This window comes from Gallus gallus, chromosome 4, assembly GCF_016699485.2.
Source record: "Gallus gallus isolate bGalGal1 chromosome 4, bGalGal1.mat.broiler.GRCg7b, whole genome shotgun sequence".
In the NCBI taxonomy this organism is placed as follows: domain Eukaryota; kingdom Metazoa; phylum Chordata; class Aves; order Galliformes; family Phasianidae; genus Gallus; species Gallus gallus.
Genome location: NC_052535.1, coordinates 45,140,177 through 45,160,558, shown reverse-complemented (window position 1 = coordinate 45,160,558; position 20,382 = coordinate 45,140,177). Strand labels below are relative to the sequence as shown.

The window sequence follows — 20,382 nt, the reverse complement described above, 5'->3', positions numbered from 1 at the left end:
AGTTACAGACCTACAGTTGGTTGAAGCAATCTGCATAGAGTTTCTGCAGGTTACAAAGACAAACAAGCAAACAAAGCGTAGGCTTCAGACAAAAAGGGATGGTCCTATTCTGGCAGTTAAGAGCAAACACAGTTCTTCATCAAGCCAGTGGTACTGGCCTGATACCTCTGTATCTTAGCTGGATATCAGTTAGAGATTTCTAGAGCAGAGATGGGTCTCAGTGGAAGGTGGACCCTTAGGCTCTGAAACCAACCTGTTACCTTGCCTTTGAAAGGTCTGTACCTTTCAGGTCAACAAACAATAGATACAGCATTTAGCAAACACACACCAGCTTGTGTTGTGAAAGGATGCTCACAAACACAGGTAAAGAGCATTCCAATGTCTGAAGGACGTGTAAGGGAGGATCAACTCACAGCCCTGATGGGCAGATGCCATCAGGTCAGCTTGCTCCTTTCAAGCAGAAAGCACCTGGCCTGGTACCTGGTGAGAGCAATTATCTCCAAAAACATCCCACTCCCCAACCTGACTCAAGCGTATTTATCCTCTGTCTTATTGGTTATGAATCTCAACGCTTCGATGGACTGAATGATGCCAACTCACAGCGTCCCAGGCTCCTCTCTCCATTGGTGTGTGACCTGGTATTTCTGGCCCTATTGTCAAGTGTGACAAGGTGTAAGCAGAACACCTTACCCCATGGGAGGGGCAGGTGACGTAGGGAACATTTTACTCTGGAGAGAAGATACGTTTCAATGAATCAAAACCAAAGTATTCTGAGCACATGGATCTGAGTCATGTTCTGCTATTTTAGGGCCACCCAGGAAAACTGAGCTCTATTGTTTCCATGATCCCATCAGCACATTAAGCGTAACCCACACGTGTTTCTCAAAGTAGGGATTTGGATTCTTTAATGCTTTTTCTCATAGCAGCTGTAATCAAGGAGAAATTAACATCAGCTTTTAGCTGGAGATAGTCTTGGCCTCCTGGTTGTAAATCATAGAATCACTGGGGTTTGAAAAGACCTCTAAGATCATCCAGTCCAACCACCAACCCATCCCTACCATGCCCACTAACCATGTCGTGTCCCTCAGTGCCACACCTCCACGGCTCCTGAACACCTCCAGGGATGGTGACTCTATGGCTCCCCTGGGCAGCCCATGCCAATACCTTACCACTGTTTTGGAGAATAAATATTTCCTAATTCGAAGATTCATGGAAAAGACCTCCAAGATCATTTAGTCCAACCATCAACCCATCAACACCATGCCCAATAAACCATAGATTTTCTCTGCTGCAGCTACAAAATGCACTCTGGAACTTCTGTTAGCAAGCTCATTTTGTAGCCAAGTGTTTTTTAGGTGATGTGGCTCAGTCCCACAAAGCCACACCAAGCAAAGAACACATGTCAGCGCATGCAGAGTACACCTGCATACCCACCAACGTTTTGGAAAGGATTCTAAAGTAGGAGCAGTCAGAAGTTCTGTCTCTGTCATTGAAACACATCTGCTCCATTCCAGCGGAGAACCTTTTTTCTGTACTGACCAAAAGAACAGCAAAAAACAGTAGAGTGAATAGGAACATGCTGAGTTAGACAGAATTAGTTTTTCATCTAGGAACACTGCATGAAGATACAAATAAATAAACAGCTTGGGTCATCTTTACATCCAGAAGCCGAGGGCCGTCTTGTCAAGACCGTACTTTAAACTAAATCACCTCTGACAGCTCAGAGCTGGAGCCCTGACACTAATCTCTCCAAATGGGTGAGAAGGATCACAACAAACGAAAGGAGCTCTACAGAACGAACAGGGATGCAGAGGGAAGAACACAGCCACGCCAAGACTGTGCTACCACAAACTCGTCTGTTCCTAAGTCATCGCGCAGAACTCCCACCACATTTTCTACCCGTGATGACTCTGTTAAAAACAATCAGAACAGCTCAAACAAACACCGCTCCAGCATCGCAGCACAAACTGACTGCAAACTCATGACGGTTCGACGGTTGGACTGAATGATCTTACTAAGGCCCTTTTCAACCGTAATGACTCTACGATCCTAAAGAAAGAAAAAACTTTAAAGCCCTCCAATTCAGACAGAAAAGCACTGCAGCATGAACCATGCGGTGCTTCTTATGCCTCTCCTCTCTGCGACACCTACTGCTTGGTGCTCAGGAAAGCTGAGAGCCACAAAGCATCCCTGCCATCAGCAAAGACGAGCATCTTCAGCCCCAAATGCCACAGAGCTCTATCACAGCTGATCAGCGGGCACCAGTTCTACTGAGTTTTAAGCATGAAGCTTGGTAGCAACTTTTCCAAAGGGAACATCAAAACCGAAGAGCCCAGGTAGTAAAACGCAGCCGGAAGGACCCACCTGCTTGATAATGTCAGCCCTAAAATCCTAAAATGACACTTACAGCACAAATTGGCAACGTAATCCATGCACAACTCCTTCCTGCTTTCACCACCAGTTAAAGAAACGTACGAAAAGAAACTTCCAGGTTTTCAGCGCGCATTCCTTTCTGCTGGGACTCCAGCTCCTGATACATCAGCACCTGATCCAACACTTTCTATTTGCTTTCACAAAGAGCTGGGTCTCACCTCCAGCCCCCACCTGCCGCAGCACCGCGTCCCACCCGCACCACAACGACACACGCGTACACGCAGCTCCACACCTACCTACAGGCGTCTGCCGGCGCTCCGGCCCCGCTCCGCTGCTCCCTCCAGCAGACGCCGCTCTCCAGCGGCAGCGGGGCCGGCGGGAGGCGGAGCGGAGGAGGCGGAGAGGCGCAGACCTCGCCCCGGCGCCTCCGGGCGGAGCGCAGCCCGGAGGGGCGGAGGGAGGACCGAGGGGGAGAGAGGGGGAGGGCGAGGGATGCTGCAGCGCCTTGGATGCCGCACTGGAAGCTGCGCTGTTCCTCGCGCTGTCCCCACGGCCTGAGAGGATTGGGCTTGCCCAGCATCTTCCAGGCGGGTAGCATAAGCTGGATCGAGCTGTCCATTTGCGTATGAAGCTATATACAAGCATCAAATCCCTCACTAATTGAAGAAAAACTGTCCCAAGGAGTTAAATGCTTGCAGGCACGTGGCTCTGGCTGCTATTTCTGCATGCAGTGGCATCATCCAGAGCTCCATCAGCCAGGTCCGTGTTGAAGGCACTTGCACAGCCCTGCCTACCTGCACTTCTCTTTCTTTAGAATCGTAGAATCATTAAGGTTGGAAAAGACATCGAAAATCTAGTCCAACCACCAACCCATCCCCACTCATACCCTCTGACCATGTCCACATCTCCTCAGCCCTCGAACACCTCCAGGAACACTGACTCCATCACCCCTCTGGGCAGCCTGTACCAACACCTCACCACTCCTTCTGAGAATAAATTTTTCCTAATATCCAACTTGAACCTCCTCTGGTGCAACTTAAAGCTCTTATCCTTTTTCCAGTGGTCCCACCAGCAGCCCAGTCCCTCTCAGAAGATGCTTAATTACAACCACGTTCCCAGGGTTGTTAAACATAGCAAATAGAGTCACACTTTTGCTTCTGATGAATTCATTCTCTAGAAGGAAATACTTTAGAAGTCAGTTTTTAAAATAATTGAGCTGGCTAGCTAACTGATAGTAAAGGGACCCCTGCACCAATCCCCTTTTGAGATTGGGTCTTGGCAGGTATGCTTGCAGCTTCCCAGAGCATTGAAGAAATGACGTGCACATCCTGAACGTCAGGATTTGCACCAACACCCATCCTGACCCTCTGCTCAGCGTCACCATGTGATACAACAAAATAACACTAGAGGGTAATTTCTGCAGAAGATGACACAAGGCCAAGTCAGAGGCCCCAGCAGTCACACACATAGCTTTGCCCTTTTCCCAATTTGACAGATGTCAGAGGATGATGCTGCATATCCTCCCTGGGCTACAGCAGAGCCCAGTAATAGTCCTGCCTCCATTTCCTGTCTGTAACAGGTTTCCCAGTGCAGTGCACTATTTAATCTTCTTGCTTCATTCCTGCTTGCCTTACCAGTCTCTTCACCAGCCAGCACTTGTCGGCATTCATACAAGAAATCTCTGAGAAAAAGATCTAGATTTCACCCAGATAAAGGACTTCCCATTTCTCCTTTTGCCTCACTCATAAAAGACACGTTGATTTTCTCCTCCCCTCCTCTCCTGTATTTTAAGACACAGCCTTTGACTTTAAGCAGAAATACTCTTCTGAGGTAGAGCGTGGGCTTGCCAGGGGAGAGTGCTGCCCAAAGGGAGGTGTGAGGAGCCAATGCAGTGCCGATGAATCAGCAGTGCTGCAAAACTGGCAACTGCTACAGCATTGGGCAAGCGAGGCAGCTTGTCTGCTGGCCTCACTGCAGCAGTGCAGGCGGTTATGAATAACTTGGCAAGAGTTCAGAGAAGGTCACAGATTGCAGGAGATGAGAGAAACACAATTACGAGTCAACATGCCAAGCACAGGACATGCCCAATCTGGATGGCTCTAATGCTGTACTTATTTATGCTTACTATTCTTATAAGATACCGGTCACAGTGGCAACACATTAAGGAAATCAAGCTCAAACAAAAACTAAAAACCCTAAATGGGAGCGAATTAAATTAGATCAATACACACTAAATGCAATTGCTGTGCAATGTTCTCCTGCAACACAGACCGGAGTCCACAGCTGGATCTGCTGGCATCAAAGCTGCCATTTATATTGGGCTTTAACACAGACCCCTCCGCTGTTGTGGAAATATACCACAAAGTCACATTGCAAATCCAGCCTCTTCTTCATCCGTGGGCTTATGAAAAAACCTGATCCAAAGTCTCATCTTATCTCCACTGTTAGCGTTACTGTAAAAATGTATTTTTCAAGGAAATGTGACAACTGAATGTGAAAACTGAATGTTTTGCTTCAAAACAACTGCCATTTAGGAGTTGCCATTCTTGTATCTAATAGCCCCCTACTAATCCCTAAGCATGCAAAAACTTCCATGCAGGCCAATGGTAACCAGGATGCTGACCCAGTCCAGAAAGTGGGTTGAACCACCAGTGCTGATAACAACTGCTGAAGAAGGTGGAGCCTAACTCCCAAAATTGCAATGCTTGCATAGAATGGAAAGGTATTTTTTCAAGATAACTTAGGTGAGTGGCAGTTCAGCTCATAAGGCTCATATCAACGTATTCTCTGAAACCATCTAGTGTTTCTCCAAGGCATAAGCATTAAACAACATAGAAAATAGGAAAAAAAAATAAAGACTAATAGCAATTTCTTGACATCGTATGATGTGAGGAAACGAGACTTAAGAAAAATCACCATGCCTGGAAATAATGATAGTAAATACTGAGATTTTTTTTAACTCTATGCAATTTCTGTTGTGGACCAACTTCCGCTATGTGCACAATATGAAGCAAGCTCAGCTAGCTGCTGGCTGCCTGCTTCAGCTCCAAGGGAACCATCAAAGAACAAAGAGAAAATGGTTGATGTCCGTTCTTTTTAGACTTTAACGCTTGCTGTTGTGTAAATGTCTCAATCTCTGCCCTGCGGTTTGCGGCACTTCCCTGCACGAAGCAGGAAGACATCGGGTTTCATTTAAGCCATGTGTTTATTCATATCGAACTTGAACTAGGATCATATTAAAAACAGATTACCAATCATTTAATAGCTATTAACACTTGCCAAAACTAACCTGTGGTTTTAAAAGAGAGGAAGGTCAAAACTAAATGAAAAGTAGCATTTAACTCACTGCAGAGAATGTCAGTGCATAATACGCATTTGACAACTTAAAAATACTCGGCAGAATCCCGTACACAGCATATTCCTGATGCAGACTGATGAAAAGATTTAGAGTTTGAATTCGTTTATCTCAAATTCAAAAGCAAGCACTAATCTGGCAATATCAGCACATGCATTTAGATCCGGGCGCAGAACTCCTGCTGAAATCGTTGAGACATCTGCACCAGGGGGAAGCATTTGCAGAACCTGATACCAAACCTCCCATTTTGATTAACAAGAAACTGCTTCAGGTTTAATGTAAGATGTATATCTTTGCATTAGGAGGGGCTAAGCCCAGCCGATCACTTAAAGCTTGCCTTCAAAACTGAAATTAAGCATATGCTTCAATGGTATGACAAAGGAGAATTCAAGCAGTACCTTACCTGCTAGTTCTATGCCCTCTTTCTTTTATGATTTAATTTAAAATATATATATATTTTAATTTCTTAGGCATACACATTAACTATCATATGTATTTTGTGACTACAGGCTTCGGGAGCCAAGCCGGACCAGGTAGACTCTCAAATCTATCCTTAATGGATCTCAGTGCTGCTTGGAAAGGCTCTGCCCGGATGACCAAAGCAGGGCACAAACATATCAAATTCTATACTATGTTGGATGTTAATACAGTGAGAAGCCACTACTTGCTATGAAAAACATACAGTTAGCTTATTTTAAAAATACAGGAGGAGAAAATGGCTCCATCTCCTTTCAAGTGAGCATAACTTTGTGAGGACTGAAAGGGGTGCTTTACAAGTCTGAAACCATCAAAAAGAGTACGGCACAATGCAGGATGTTTCACAAGTTCCTGATGTCCCCTGTATGCTGGGAAACACAGGAGGCAGGTAAAGGTGATCCCAGCTTTGTCTGGCTTAGATCTGATTTGTCACCTCCTAAGGAAGTTGTTGATTCACTGCTGCCACTTGCATTATTGATGGCTTGCATTTACTTTACACTACCAAGTGAATAAATGGTCCAGAGTGAATTAGATTTCCTGTTTATTTGGATAAAACTTCCCCAGAGTATCATACAAATAAACCTTTTCTTCTTACTGCAAATTTGACTGGTATTCTACTTTGTCCTAAAGATGAAGAAACTTTTTCTAAGGGCAATTATTAGATTTTTAAACTGTGGGTAATAGCTCTCCTCTGGGACATTGTCTGATGGTACACAGACGAAGTATGAATACAGGAGAAGCTGGAATACCGAATGTGATCTGACTCCAGCTTTTGCTGGATAACTGCAAATGATTCTTTGTCACCACCACACACCCTGGTTTTTAAAAGCCCCAAGCCCTTCCTCTACTAGAGTTATTCCAAAGCTGGATGTTAGAATCTTTATTTTTGTTTAGTACTGATTTAGGGTTGCTGTTGCTGGAGGCTTTCCCCGACTCACCAGACAAGGAACCATTTCCATCCTCACCCTCTCTTGCCTCCACCCCTTTCTCCTTTCAGCTGCCATCCTCTCCATCCCACCTGACAGCCTGCAGCCATCACCCTGTGAATAGTAAGTCATTTCCTCATTGACAGCCTCCCATTTACTCTGACATCTGTCAGCCCTCCCTGACACTTGAATAAGCATCAAGACATTAACAGTCTGGCACGGGTTTAGGGTTGGAATAATAATAAACCAGCCCATTTTCTGCAGTTTCTAACGTTCATAAACCCTGCCTGGGATGGTGAGCTGGACTAGAGCCTCATGCTGCAAACGTAGTGAGAACGAAACAGTCTCGATTTTAAAGGATTATCAACGCGAGGAAATGATCCAGCCTTATTTGCTTAAAGCTCACGCTGGCACATGGTTTATTTCTCCTGTGCATTGATTTCTCTGTTACTTAGATTGTGACTGACGCAGCAGAGTGTCCCCCAGCTCAAAAGCCACTCTCTTCCATTGCTTCCAACCACACCAAACACGCCAGACTCCCTTGTGCAGGGAATTCGTCCTTTTAGCCTGCAGCAGTGGTGGCTCTCAGACAGACCTCAAAGCGCCACTTCTGAGCAGCTTCTGCGCCAGATGACTTCCAGAAAAGCTGGTGTGCCTCCCAGATGTTCAGTAAACATGACAGTGCCCTCTACGTGTCTTTGGATGGAGTTCAGACATCTCTACCCACAATCAGCGCACACAAAGGATTCAAAGGCTTCCCACACCACAACTTTTGTTTTCAAGTAGGTTTAAAGCACACGCCTGCATTTCCCTCTGCTTGCTATTTCGTGAAGGGAGCTAGAATGTTTTCGACCACTATAGGCTTACGGTTGAGCAGAAAAGACAGGTGAAATGATGTCAAGAAACTAAGAAAACACTGCTAGTACTTTAAAGGTGTTACTTCAGTTATAGCTCAGCGAGGGAAAAAAAGGGAAGATTTATTACAGATGAAAGCAGCTTGATGGCCTGTGTTAAAGGCATTCAGGGAGTGACTTCTGCCAAGTTCCAGGGAACACATCCGCATTTTCATAACTGTCACCAGGGGATCCAGCAGCTGCAAGGGGGATAGCTTTCCTACCCTGTGAGTATTTGTAAGGAGCTGAAAATCCCTGAAAAGTTTATCTGATTTTTTTCAGAGGCTACGCTTTCTCCTCCTAGCAGCTTCCTCGTTTGTAAATTTGCCTGGGCAAGAGAGAAAGCAGTCACTGGCACATTTCCCCCCATCTCCACTGAACTGAAAGCTGCCTGCTGTGTCTCCAGCTGTCCCCTGCAGCTTCCAGGGGTGAGGAGAATCACAAAGCCCTGCAGAATTAAACTGTCCAGGAGCTGCCGCCCCTTCCCCCAACACGAACAACAGCAAAAAGCAAGATGGCAAACTGGCTTTCAGCCTCCAACTCCCCTTTGTAGCACGGTCTCTGGATCCCTTACCTGGTGTAAGCATAAGCTTCTCATCCATTTAACTTCTCAGTGTTTCGTTTCATTAAATAATATTCATTTGAAAACAGCTTAAATGTCAATTACTTGAGAAAAATGAATTCAAACCAGTCACTCTTGCAATGGAAGGAATAGTGCATGCTCAAAAAGCTCGTCTAAATATGGTTTAGCAGGCATATTTTTACACTCACAATAGGCTGCAGCTCATCTGCTGTGTAAGTTCACCAGCTTTCAACGGCAGTTTACTTCTTTTTCCCCCCTTATAGTATACTAAAACCTACAGGCACTCTGCCAGAAACCAAGATTCAAATTCTGCAGGCTGCTATGCACACGCTTACATTAACAGGAGCTGACCCAGGAGAGACTCATTAAACATTTACACACTTCAGTCTGAGCACATGAATGTAGGTATGTAGGGCAAGGCTGAAAGGAAGGGGATTTGCTCTGAAGGGTACTGTCCTCCTCCTGTTCACAATGAGGTTTAAAATTCATCACTGTGTTGTTGTCATTGACCTAGGACAGATGTACTACTCTATCACAGACAATACATATATTTTTAAATAGTAATTTCTATTGAATGAGCATCAATTGCTGTACTAAGAGCTTATTCTGCACCTTCCTTTATCCGTCACAGGGAAGAACATGGCTAAATTCAGATTAAGAAATAAAAACCGACTGCTTTAGGTTAATTGATGTAAGAGAGAATTTTCTACTGCAAAATTAATAACTCTTCTTTGAGAAACGCCAGATGAGCAGGTGGCATCCTATGTAGTCATGCAGAAGTTTCTGCTTCCTTCAGCACACAAAAGCACGTGATGAAAGCCTGAAAGGGTTTTTGCTTTTGCTGACAGTCAATGCTGACTTCCATGATCTCCTTCGGTTCTCTTTCTCTGCCTGTGCATGGCCAGGATGGGGCGTATGGGCCTCATCTCACATTATTTGCTTATGCAGATCAAGGTTATCCTTACATGTATTCTCCCACAACAAAAAGCTTTAAGAAGTATTCCATCTTGGAAGAAGGCATTAGAATAAACAAGAATGGACTGGGTAAAATGAACTTCAGCCACAAAAACAACAGCAGAACTGCAGACTGCAGTGGATAATTAAGGGTGGGGGGGGGGGGGGGGGGGGGGGACGACGACGACTGCAGCTCTTAAGAGGAAATCAGAGGTCATTATGTGCAGTTTTCACTAATCCGTTTCGTTACTGCTTAAGCTCTATACCGCTAGGCTGCAATCACAAAAGAGAAAAACCAGCAAGAAACACTGAAATCCATCTAGAGCTCTGAGTGTTCACAAAAATAGAGCCAGAAATACAAAATACATCCCCAATCCAGTTTCCAGCAGTTAGCAGTGTTTACAAGCACCACTTGTAATTGCAAACCCCAGACTACAGAGCAACAAGCCAAGCTATACCAGGACACAGCCTCTTGAAAAAAATAGTGATGACAAGGAGAGGTGAAGGTTATACCACCAATAGGTGATCATTTGATCAGATCATCGCTGGTCCAACTTTTGAGACTTCAGTCCTCCAAGAGTGAACTCTTGCTGATGTTCATTTCAGAGAAGCCACGTAAGTGAAGAATTCAGATAGCCCCAAAGCTAGAACCAGTAACAAGTTGTAGAGGAATTCAACTGGTGTTAAAACTGGCATTACAAACTGAGTCCTGAGGAGTGAAAGAACATCCCCTCGTCCCCTCGTTTCAATAATTCTTCTATTGACTAGTATCATCCTGAGTGGAAGAGAAACTGCAAATGAGAAAACATTGACAATTAGAAGAGCTTTTTGTTGTAGGGACCAGTAACTTTAAGTTGCAGCCCCTGCTACAACAAATCACTCATCTGCAGAGTCAGTGTTAGAGAAATTACTTCAGAGAGCAGTCATGTGGACTAAAGGCATTATTTAATATGGCTGCCAGAAAGCCCTTCATAAAAATTCATGACTGCAGCAGCTGGTTTTAGTTACCCTGAGACTTCTTGTGTGTTCTTCTATGAAAAGCAGAGAAACCATGTTCTATGTTTATCAAAAGAGCTGTGCTTGATTTCGCTGTGGTGCACAGGGCAAGGCTCCCATTACCAACTGTTTCAGGGCTGGCTTTTCTATCAGCAATGGCTTGGGAACATCATTCCGGTCTGCTCTCTTCTGACCTTGTTTCCTTTCTTGTCAAAGCCCTACAATGATTCCTTTCCACATATATCCCTGAGAAGCATCACAAAGATCTGCTTCAAACAGGAGATGAAAATAGCAGTGTGGAGCAAAGGGCTACTGCTTCCCAAAGCACACTACTCAAAAATGGAAAATAGGTGATGAAATAGGTGATGAAGACGAATTCAATTGGTCCCAGATTGCAAATATTAGCCAGCCCACCCCTACAAGCACTCTTTGGAAATGACCACTGACTATTAACTCTGTCAGAAACTAATCAACAGGGGAATTAATCCTGTGGCTCCCACATCCTTCCTGGGGTCCAGTTAAAGATGAGGACTGTGAGTTTCTATAACAACACCTGGTAATAGATAACTTATTACCTACAGTAGGTAGACTGGTTGTTTTATTTCTTCTTCAAGCATTTATGTGTATTTCCAGTTCTGGCCTGCAACCAGCATGCAAGTTCACCACACTGCCTTGGATAACATGATTCTTTCAACATCTTTCCCCAACTTTCTTTGTTCCTTCCTCATCATACATTAAGGTACATCTACAGAACAGCTAACAGTATCTTCCTGAAAATCACTTTCCTGACATTCTCTACATTCTCTCTCTCTCTCTCTTTTTTTTTTTTTTTAATTGGAAAATGTGGCTGATGCAGGAAGAAAAATGAGGCAACACAACATTCATAAATTCAGTGGTTGGCAAGCCAAAATATTGGCTTAGATCAGTCATGGTTTCCTAGCTGATAGCAGGTCAGAAAGACCAGAATGGCTCAGTCTTGCCCTCTTAAATTGCCTTTTTCTTTTTTTTTAATTCGTGATTCACGTGTGCCTTTTTAATAGGAGAAATTTGTAACCCGTGGAGAACAATTTTCTCCTGTTTATGCCAGCATTAAAATTCAAATAGGCAGACCCTTTCAGAAGAGGTTTGCTATAATTATGAGATTGCTTTCTTCCACCTCTACTTTGTGGCATTGCTGTAACAATGGCTATTACTCTGAATACTGAGAAACTGTGGAAATTTCCAATCTCTTTAAGTGCTTTCAACTGAGGTAACGTGCTAATTTCAGGAATTCACCATACTGGAATTTAGGAAACAACACTGAAAAATAAAGCATACTCTTTTTTTTTTTTTAACCATTTTACTGTCTGTTAAGTCCAAAATAGCTATACTGCTGAGAGATCCATCTTAATATTAATGATTATTATTCTACTGACATCACGGTGTTTCTTATTTTTAGGACATTTGTGGTTGTTGAGCTACTATTTCAAAAACAAGAGAAACCTCTTGCTATTCTCCAGAAAATACACAGAACTACGTGGGGTGGACTTCCTCTAGAGTTATTTTCCTTGAAACATGACATCTTATTCAGAAGAAATTTCTTAAAAATAATTTAATAATTGCTGGTATTTTTCAAAGCTTGACTGAATTGGGTGTATTTATAAGCATTTCCATTCATAGTAACTATTTTTTGTGAGAACAGTAATAAGGTCAACGAAATTTCAAGTTACGTAGATATTTCTGAGTTTAAAAGTCATAAATTTTACAAGCTGCCCAAGACCATTCCTCCTCACTCAGTGCAGCCCAGGGAAACACAAAGGTTGGACACCAATGGAAGGACTGCATGAAGGCTTCAGAGTAACATCTCCCAGGGAGATGAAGCTGAATTCCCATTCTGAGATGAGGCTCTGTGACACACACACTGCATCCCTCAGTGCTGCAGCTCAGTCTGCTCATATTTGAGCTGGTTATGTCTTTCCCTCATGCTTTGTTGTGACATATGGATCCAATCAGCACCCTAATCCTTTCTGGATATCACACAGTTGCCTCGCTCAGGTTTTACCACCCCCACTGCACACTTCCTTTTCATTACTGACTTCCTTTGGTTTAATAACTCCCTCCCCTCTGTCTGCATTTGGGGCACAAAGGGAAAGTTTCATGTCTGCTACTCAGACGAAGTGGTGCACGCTCTTGAAAGCTGCACATTTGGCTCCTAGGATGTGAGCTGTGGTGGGGCTCCAAGAGCTGTCCTTAATGCTTTCAGTACCATAGACATCAGCCTCAGGCATGAGTTCTTCTGCTAATGCTAGTTTGTTCTGCAGTGCCAAAGGGCCTATCTGGACGTGCAGGAAAAAGAACATGATGTGGAGATGGATATGCTTCTGTAGAAATAATGCCTCAGAGCTGTTCTGCTCTAACTCAGCCCTGCTTGGTGCAGGACGTGGAAGCTGCTTTGCTAGTGGCAGTGCACATTAACTGTACCCCTGAGCAGCTCAATTTTTTTCCAGTCTCCAATCACCAGTTGTCTCCAAAATCACCCGGGTAAGTCCCATGTCAGCTGCCCTCACCACAATAACTGCTGCTGCTATTCATGGTACAAAGAGGAACCAATGAAATAACAGATGGGTTATGAAATACATTTGTTCCATTGAAAGACAAAAAAATTTGCTAGACATCACAGAAGTAGCTTTCAAATTTCTTCCTGACGAAGCACATTGCTGCCCAACACCCTCATTTTCCTCCACACGTTTAAAGATCCGCCCGCCAAAATATGAGTTGGAAACAGATTGACAGATGTAAGCTTAAGGTACACTCAGAAGTCTTAATCCTATTTTTGCATCAAGAACCATAGACTCATTACGGTTGAAAAAGACCTGTAAGATCATCTAGCCCAACCACAACTCATCTTCATCACGCCCACTGACTATGTTTCTCAGTGCCACATCTCCACGTTTCTTGAACGCCTCCAGGAATGGTGACTCTACCACCCCCCTGGGCACCTTGTTCCAATGCATTGCAACTCTCTCAGAGAAGAAATTCAGAAATCTTCCAAGGTATGGATTCAAAGTGGGAAATACCAACCCAAAGAGTGAAACACATTTATAGATCATCTGATCCTGTCAGATCCACCTGACTCACAGGCATGTAAATCCAGTGATCAAACTAAATTTGCCTAGCCTGGATAGCATATCCTTTAGTTTTCACTCTTGCTACACTTACTGGTCCCCAGGATCTTTGTGTTTCATTGCATTACAACTACCATCACAGAACTTTGCTATCTACACAGTCCCTTGCTGCTCGTATTTTTCTGCTGGTGTAGGCCCAGATCTCTCCAGGCATTGGCAAGTTTACCAGAGCTCACCCCTGAACTTTCAAGTGCAGTTCTGGATGAGTCTCCTAACCTGGAAACCATTCTTCGTTTTACATCATCTATGGTGTACTCTATTGAGCACTCATGTAAAAGGCAATGCTGGAGGACCATTATCTCATATCACCAATTACAAACTGAGAGTAAAATATGAGTCTTACTCATAGGGCAAACGACATGTAAGCAACAAGAACTTCCCAAGGGAAGAGCCACCATGGGCCTGTGTTCGTGTTACCTGCAAGTCATGAAGACTCATCTGCTGAAATTCAAGTAAGCAATAGGAGGCTAATAAAATTTCTAACACAGGGTCTTCAAGAGCACTTAGCACTGTCCCATCTTCATGTAACAGCCAGTGTTCTGTTTTCAGTTCTGACACTGAAAACTAACAAAGATACAACAATTTGAGGAAGTCCCTAGAGAAGACTAGCACATGAAAAAGCAGATGTTCTCCTTTACTTCCCTCTGATTTTGGTTAATGTTGCAAGTCACTTTCCTTCATAACCACTAGGCTTGATGCTGATAGCAGGGAAATCTCAGAGCTGTTACCATTTCCAGAGTTCTAAAAATGTGTTGCTCACAGTTTTGACACTTGTAAAACCAAGAGAAGTTACCCTGCTGATTATAATGATAGTTTTCTCCTTTAGAGCACCACCTTGCTTAGACTCCTTCACAGGAGTATCAGAATACTCACTACTCATTTTTTTTAATAACATTTTATTAATTATCTTGTCCAAGCACATATGTTGGCAGGCACCTCTGCATGGGTTGAAATGAGGAAGTGCACCTCAACAGTACCTATGCTTCCACACACATTTACCTCTGAGCTTTTATGGAATGGGGCCAAGATACGAACTACTACTTTTGCATTTCAAAGGACAGCTAAGTGCTTACTAGAAAGTTCAAATCGGTCTAGAATTTGATATAATCCAAAACTGAATAGCTATAAATAAAGAAATACTACCAAGCAATCTTCTGATTTGGAAAATAAAACAGTTTCTAGGAGAAAATGAGACCTTTTTTATTTTTAGGGAGCTTCTTCCATGGACAATATTAGATAATTAATCACATCTTTTTAAAACTGGTAATAAGAAATGCTGTGGACAAAATGAAGGCTGCTAATAGACTATGCAATCATTTGTTGAAGGATAACATTGGCAGAAACCAGCAGGAAAAGAGCTCTCAGCACGAAGGCAACAACGGAGCCCATTTTCCTTCTCAACAAATTTCCAAAATACAGTATAAACAGAAGTAATACCTGCTGCTCCAAAGCAACACTTTGTTTTTGAAAGAAACTGGGAGAGCAAAGGAAAGTCTCAGTCAGAATACAAGTATCTATTGGGAAAAAATGCCCACCATTTTATCTTCTGGCCAAATGATAAGGAAAGCAGCACTGAGGCTGAAGGAGGAGATGAATCAATGAAATAAATTTCTTGCAATGAACTTTTCTGATGAAGGAAAATTATACAGCAGTGTATGCTTGCTAACAAACTGTAAGTAGTAATTTCATATCTGCTTTTCTCTGCAAAGAGAATTTGGCAAAACACTTTGATTTTGAGCATGTATTTATACCATCACTAGGAACTTGGCTAGGGCACCTGAGATTTGCTATGACAAAGACTGAGCTTGCAGAACCCTGTTACTGATGGTTGATAAAGGGAACAAGAGGAAGTTATCTGGTATTCCAGGAAGAAATACAACTCATAAGGTTCCTTTTATCTGTGAACTGCACATGCTTAATCCAGCATTCAGAGGGGGATGACCTACACAGAACCATGCTCAACCAATTTGACAGCTACCAAATACACCTGCACTTAAAGTTTAGTTACAAACTGCAATTTGCTTTTGCATCACAGATAACAGTTTCACAACTTCATCAGTTTCTGATTAACACCAGTAAGAGCAGCTTAACCTATAGAAATATGAAGTGGTCGAAGAAGCAGTGAGGGTTTTTCCAAGGCTGGCAATGTTTAGTGCCGTCTACTTTCAAAACACAGTAGAAATATTCATTCTTGCAGGAGAACTGTCAAGAAAAGCTGTCATTTTGAGGCCTAAAATAGTTGAGAAATGACGACTCCCCTGCAGCTCATGTTCTGTCTTAATTTAGCTCAGCAGCAAGAAGTTTCTAAAATGGATGTCAGGCTGCACTGAGGTCCATTATACCACATGCAGCTCTGTCTTGCAGCAAAGACAAAACCTAAGTCATTTCAGATGCATCACTACAACTATTGAACCAAATGCTGACTCATTCTGAATTTTTACTACAGTAACTTCCTAAGTATGCAATAGACCGATGTACAACAGCTACTTCCAACAGTTGGTTTCTTAGCTAAGTGAAGTCAAATTTTGTTCTCCAGCTGTTGAGCCAAATCTTCAGGTATGTGGAAGTCAATGGAAAGATGCTGGTTACTATACCACACATGAGAATTATCAAACTCATGTTGCACGGCAAGATTATTCATAAATCAAACCATGACTGCTTGCACCCTTTGCCCTGCATCTCAGCTTCCCCAGCAATCCCTTGCTGTCTTCCCCCTGGCCACAAGCACACACTTGGTCCTCAGCTTCTCCAGTTGCTTTGGGAATAGAAGTCTTCCAGTAAGTTTCCTAATTATTTCTGCAAAATAAGTATGCATGCCTTCTGAGAAATCAGCAAGGAATTGGGAGAAATGGAAACGGAAAGGAAAAGCAGAGCATCACATGATGAAACTTGTGAGACTCTGTCTGTGAAACAACAATGCTCAGAACTAAAACCATCTTAAGCATTCCTCACTACAAGAAAGCTAAGAATCAAGCAATTCCACCTTTTGACAGCTTCCCAGGATGCGGAAACCAGAGCCTAGTGGGAAAATCACCTCTTTTTACCTTATTAATCTATCATGGTTTGGAAGCCTTGCAGCTAATACTTTGGGGTGTTTTCGTGTCTTTGCAGTGCTCTCAGGAAGAGAAGTGCTCCATGCCTCAGCCCATTGCTCTGTGTTGGTGTCAGAACACACACATAGTATGAATTTACTACTGATTACAACATTAGAATCAACACATAGCCTCATGAAAAGGAACCAGGCAAGGCTCTTACTGACACTTTTCTTGCCTGCCCTCAGGTGGGCAAGGCTCACACAAAAGTTAACTCACACCAAATGGTAGTGGACTTACCCGATACCACCACCAGAACACGGGCAGCTAACAGCAACTAACACAGAACTGCACTCCCTTTAAGCCCCGTGGCCTTGCTCTGAATCAACCCAGGCGCTGATAACTTGTCAGCTTTCAGTAACCATGCGTGGGTGTTGCAGAAAAATATCACACACTGCTTTCATCCAGAAAAAACAATGTATAAACATTCTGAGAGCGGGAAAATGCACATCTCTGCTCCATATCCTTCTCCCCTTAATTTCACCAATAAAAGCTATCTTTCTTGGCAGGCAAATTGTTTTTATGCTTTGAAGTCTGCCTTTGTTTCAAAGGCAAGGATTTTCTTCAACAGCATACAAGAGATGCAAACAGTCTGACAAAACAGAGGGCTCACTAGGGCCGATGCTGAAATAACCTTTCAAATGAACTTCTTCTTAGTGTTGCTTTATCCTCTAAAACAGGACATTTAGTTCTATTTCTCATACGAAGTGTCTTTGGGCCACAAAACAAATTCTGATTCCTTAGTGCAATTGTACTAATTTTAACCACAAGCAGCTTGTAATCACTGCAATACCTTCTGCCTATGACTGTTAGAGCATTTGACAGTGATGCACTGAGTGGTGAGGTGCATCATTAGTGGGAGATGTTCCACCTCATAATCATTAAATCTTCCTGACAGTCAATGTCACATTTCCTACAGCTGTTTGATCACTCACTCATATCAGGCCAAATCTGTACTAATTCACTTGAGGTCAGCAGGAGTCCTTCAGCACCAAAATGCTGCAAGCAATATAAGAAGCAACCTTCAAGCTGTGCATGTGCAGAAGATCCAGTGAAAACTTGCCTCAAAACTCACTGAAAGGAGCCAAGAGTCTTGCTCCTGTGACATGGTACCTCATTAAATTCCCCCTGCATACAAGGCACTTAACTCCAGTAGCATAAGGATTTCCCTCTCAGAAGTATGACCTGTAGTATGAGGAACTGGCTAAGTTTGCTCTTACCAGGAAGAAAGTATGATTTGAGAAGCATTCCATAATTCACTTTGAGGAAATAGCACAGTCAAGAAGTCTTAACGGGCAACTCCACTGCATGTGCTCTCCCAGGATGTGACACTTAGGAACATGATTTAGCGGGTATGGTGGTGATGGGTTGATGGTTGGACTAGATATCTTAGTGGTCTTTTCCAACCTTAATGACTGTACAATTCTGTGGCAGGCACACAGTAGTGCCTCAAGGAGAGGATTCAAGGTTGTTATCAACAGGTAGATGGAACACATTCTGTTCATTTGTGCCCAGGGGAAGTTTCAGATGTATCCATCAATTACCCTATACATGTTTTCTTCAGAGTAATGCGATAGCAGAAGCATGCATGTGACAGACAGTAAATTGAAGGCACATTTAGGTCATATGAGTCTGATGTGAAGAGGGAAGCAGTAATGAGACAAGAGAAAGCATCCCCGAGCTATGTTTAACAGGATCCTGAGAAGATCGGTAAAAACAGGACAGCCTTGACTGGCAGATCTTCTTTCTTTTCCCTAGTGCATATAAATAAAAGGAGCCAAAGTTTTATCCTCAAGTCAGGCAGCATTCAAGCTTCAATGCAGCCAAGGATATCCTTCTAACCCAAGAGTACAGTATCTGTCTGTAATGAAGTCTCTCGGGTGTTTTGTGCATTCCTGCAGTGTTTTGACAGATGGAGGCCAGAAAGCATCCAGCAGAACTGATCCTAACACAACCTAACACAACCACTCCCAAGTGATAGCTCATTTTGCCTGGTCAGATTCGTGAACCCCTACAGCTTCATTGAGAAGACCACCACACACAGAAAAAGTTATTTATCCCATTCATTAACTCCTTGGGATAGCATCCTACAAAGGAGTCTGAACAGTATCCAACACCAGATAGTTAAAATGCAGAACTACAGCACATTTTAGGTCACAGAAACTTCCCCCTGTAGTCAGAGAATGACATAGCACCAGAGAACAGAAGGCAGAAAAAAATACAGCAGTTATGTGTTCTTGTGGAGCGAGGTTTTGATTTGCCCTTGACTTCCCTTTGCACAAGCTGATAGCTCTATTATGATATTTCACTATTTCCAAGCACAGAAATCCCGGTTGTCAAGTTCAATATCCAGGAGGTAGACAGGGAATTAACCAAAGCAGGTGTTTTCTAATACCTACTGCAGTTCAGTTGTAGCCCTGGAAGTCATTGTAGATCCCACGAAATCACCCCAAAATTCAAACCTGACTCCAAATGTTTACTGAGTTTCAGATGAATTTTAGATTATTGCTTTTGGCTGGAAACCATGGGAACTATGTTAACTTCTCATGATCAGGCCACAAAATGGAAATGAAGAATGAGAAGTTTAATCTGTACTTTGTTTTGAAAGGCTTGATTTCATTCAAACTCAAAGCAAAGCCCAGCTTCTAGGAGTTCCCATCATGCAAAACCAGAAATAAAACATAAACAAAGTTCCTGAGAAATGAAACCATGGTATTGTGCCCAGAACTCCTACTTCCCTTTACATATTGAATGAAAAAATACACTTTTCCCCACTGGTTTCCATGCTTTTCCCCTAAAGTTTATATGTTAAGTCCCAGATCCGCTCACTGTCTTTGCTGAGATCATGACATGCAAGCATTAGTCTGGGGACTGTTCATTTTTTTGCCTTTTTTTTTCTTAAATCTGAAAAAAAGAAACACCAGAGTTTGCTTTGCAGCCAAGGGATGAGTTTGGCCAATTTTGTGTTAAAAACTGAACGTAGGGGGCCCCATCATGCTGGTCTTCTTGTAACCAATATTTGTGATAATACTGAAGACAGAAAACAGACTGTTTCCCAGTGGTTGTAAGCAGTCTGCAAGACAAGAAAACCACATGGATGTCTGCATCATAAACAACACTACACTCGTGATGTGCCAGGGACCCACACTGAAAGGAGCGAATGACAGATCTGTGGGCTTGAAAGAGCCCTCTAAGACAGACTATGCAGGGTGGCCCTTGCCCCAGGTATCTATCGCCTTAAAGCTTTGTTGTCAGCACATCTGACTGCATTCCAGTCCCAGCAAAGAGCTGCATGAATTAATTCTTGCTTCTGGATGTTTGCAGCTAGTTTTATAGGTGATATAAATATCGATACAAACACAAAGATCTGTTCAAGAGATATGACATGCTGTTTGTGTGTTCCCAAGAGAAGGCGTGAGGGGTGAAAGATGGGAGAGCGGGCTTTGTATTTTCTATGCTTTGAATAAATAACTTTGTATTTAATCTAGTTTGACTTAAGATCGACTGCAAGGTCACTGATAACGTCAACACATTACTTGAAGGCAAGGCCTCCAAGCACACTGCTGTGA

General features: G+C 43.0%; 1 protein-coding gene across 8 annotated transcripts in view; it reads right to left on the bottom strand.

Annotated features, from left to right (window-relative positions):
- RASGEF1B (RasGEF domain family member 1B) overlaps positions 1–20,382 on the bottom strand; it is a 129,384-nt gene that overhangs the window by 21,748 nt on the left and 87,254 nt on the right. The window contains exon 1 of one of the 8 annotated variants that reach the window (XM_046941300.1): positions 2,408–2,738. The exons of 6 other annotated variants lie outside the window; for them this stretch is intronic. The gene's annotated coding sequence lies outside the window, so the exon portion shown is untranslated. Of the gene's footprint in view, positions 1–2,407; positions 2,739–20,382 lie in introns of those variants that run through there. One more of the 8 variants, XM_004941094.5, reaches the window with a different exon arrangement.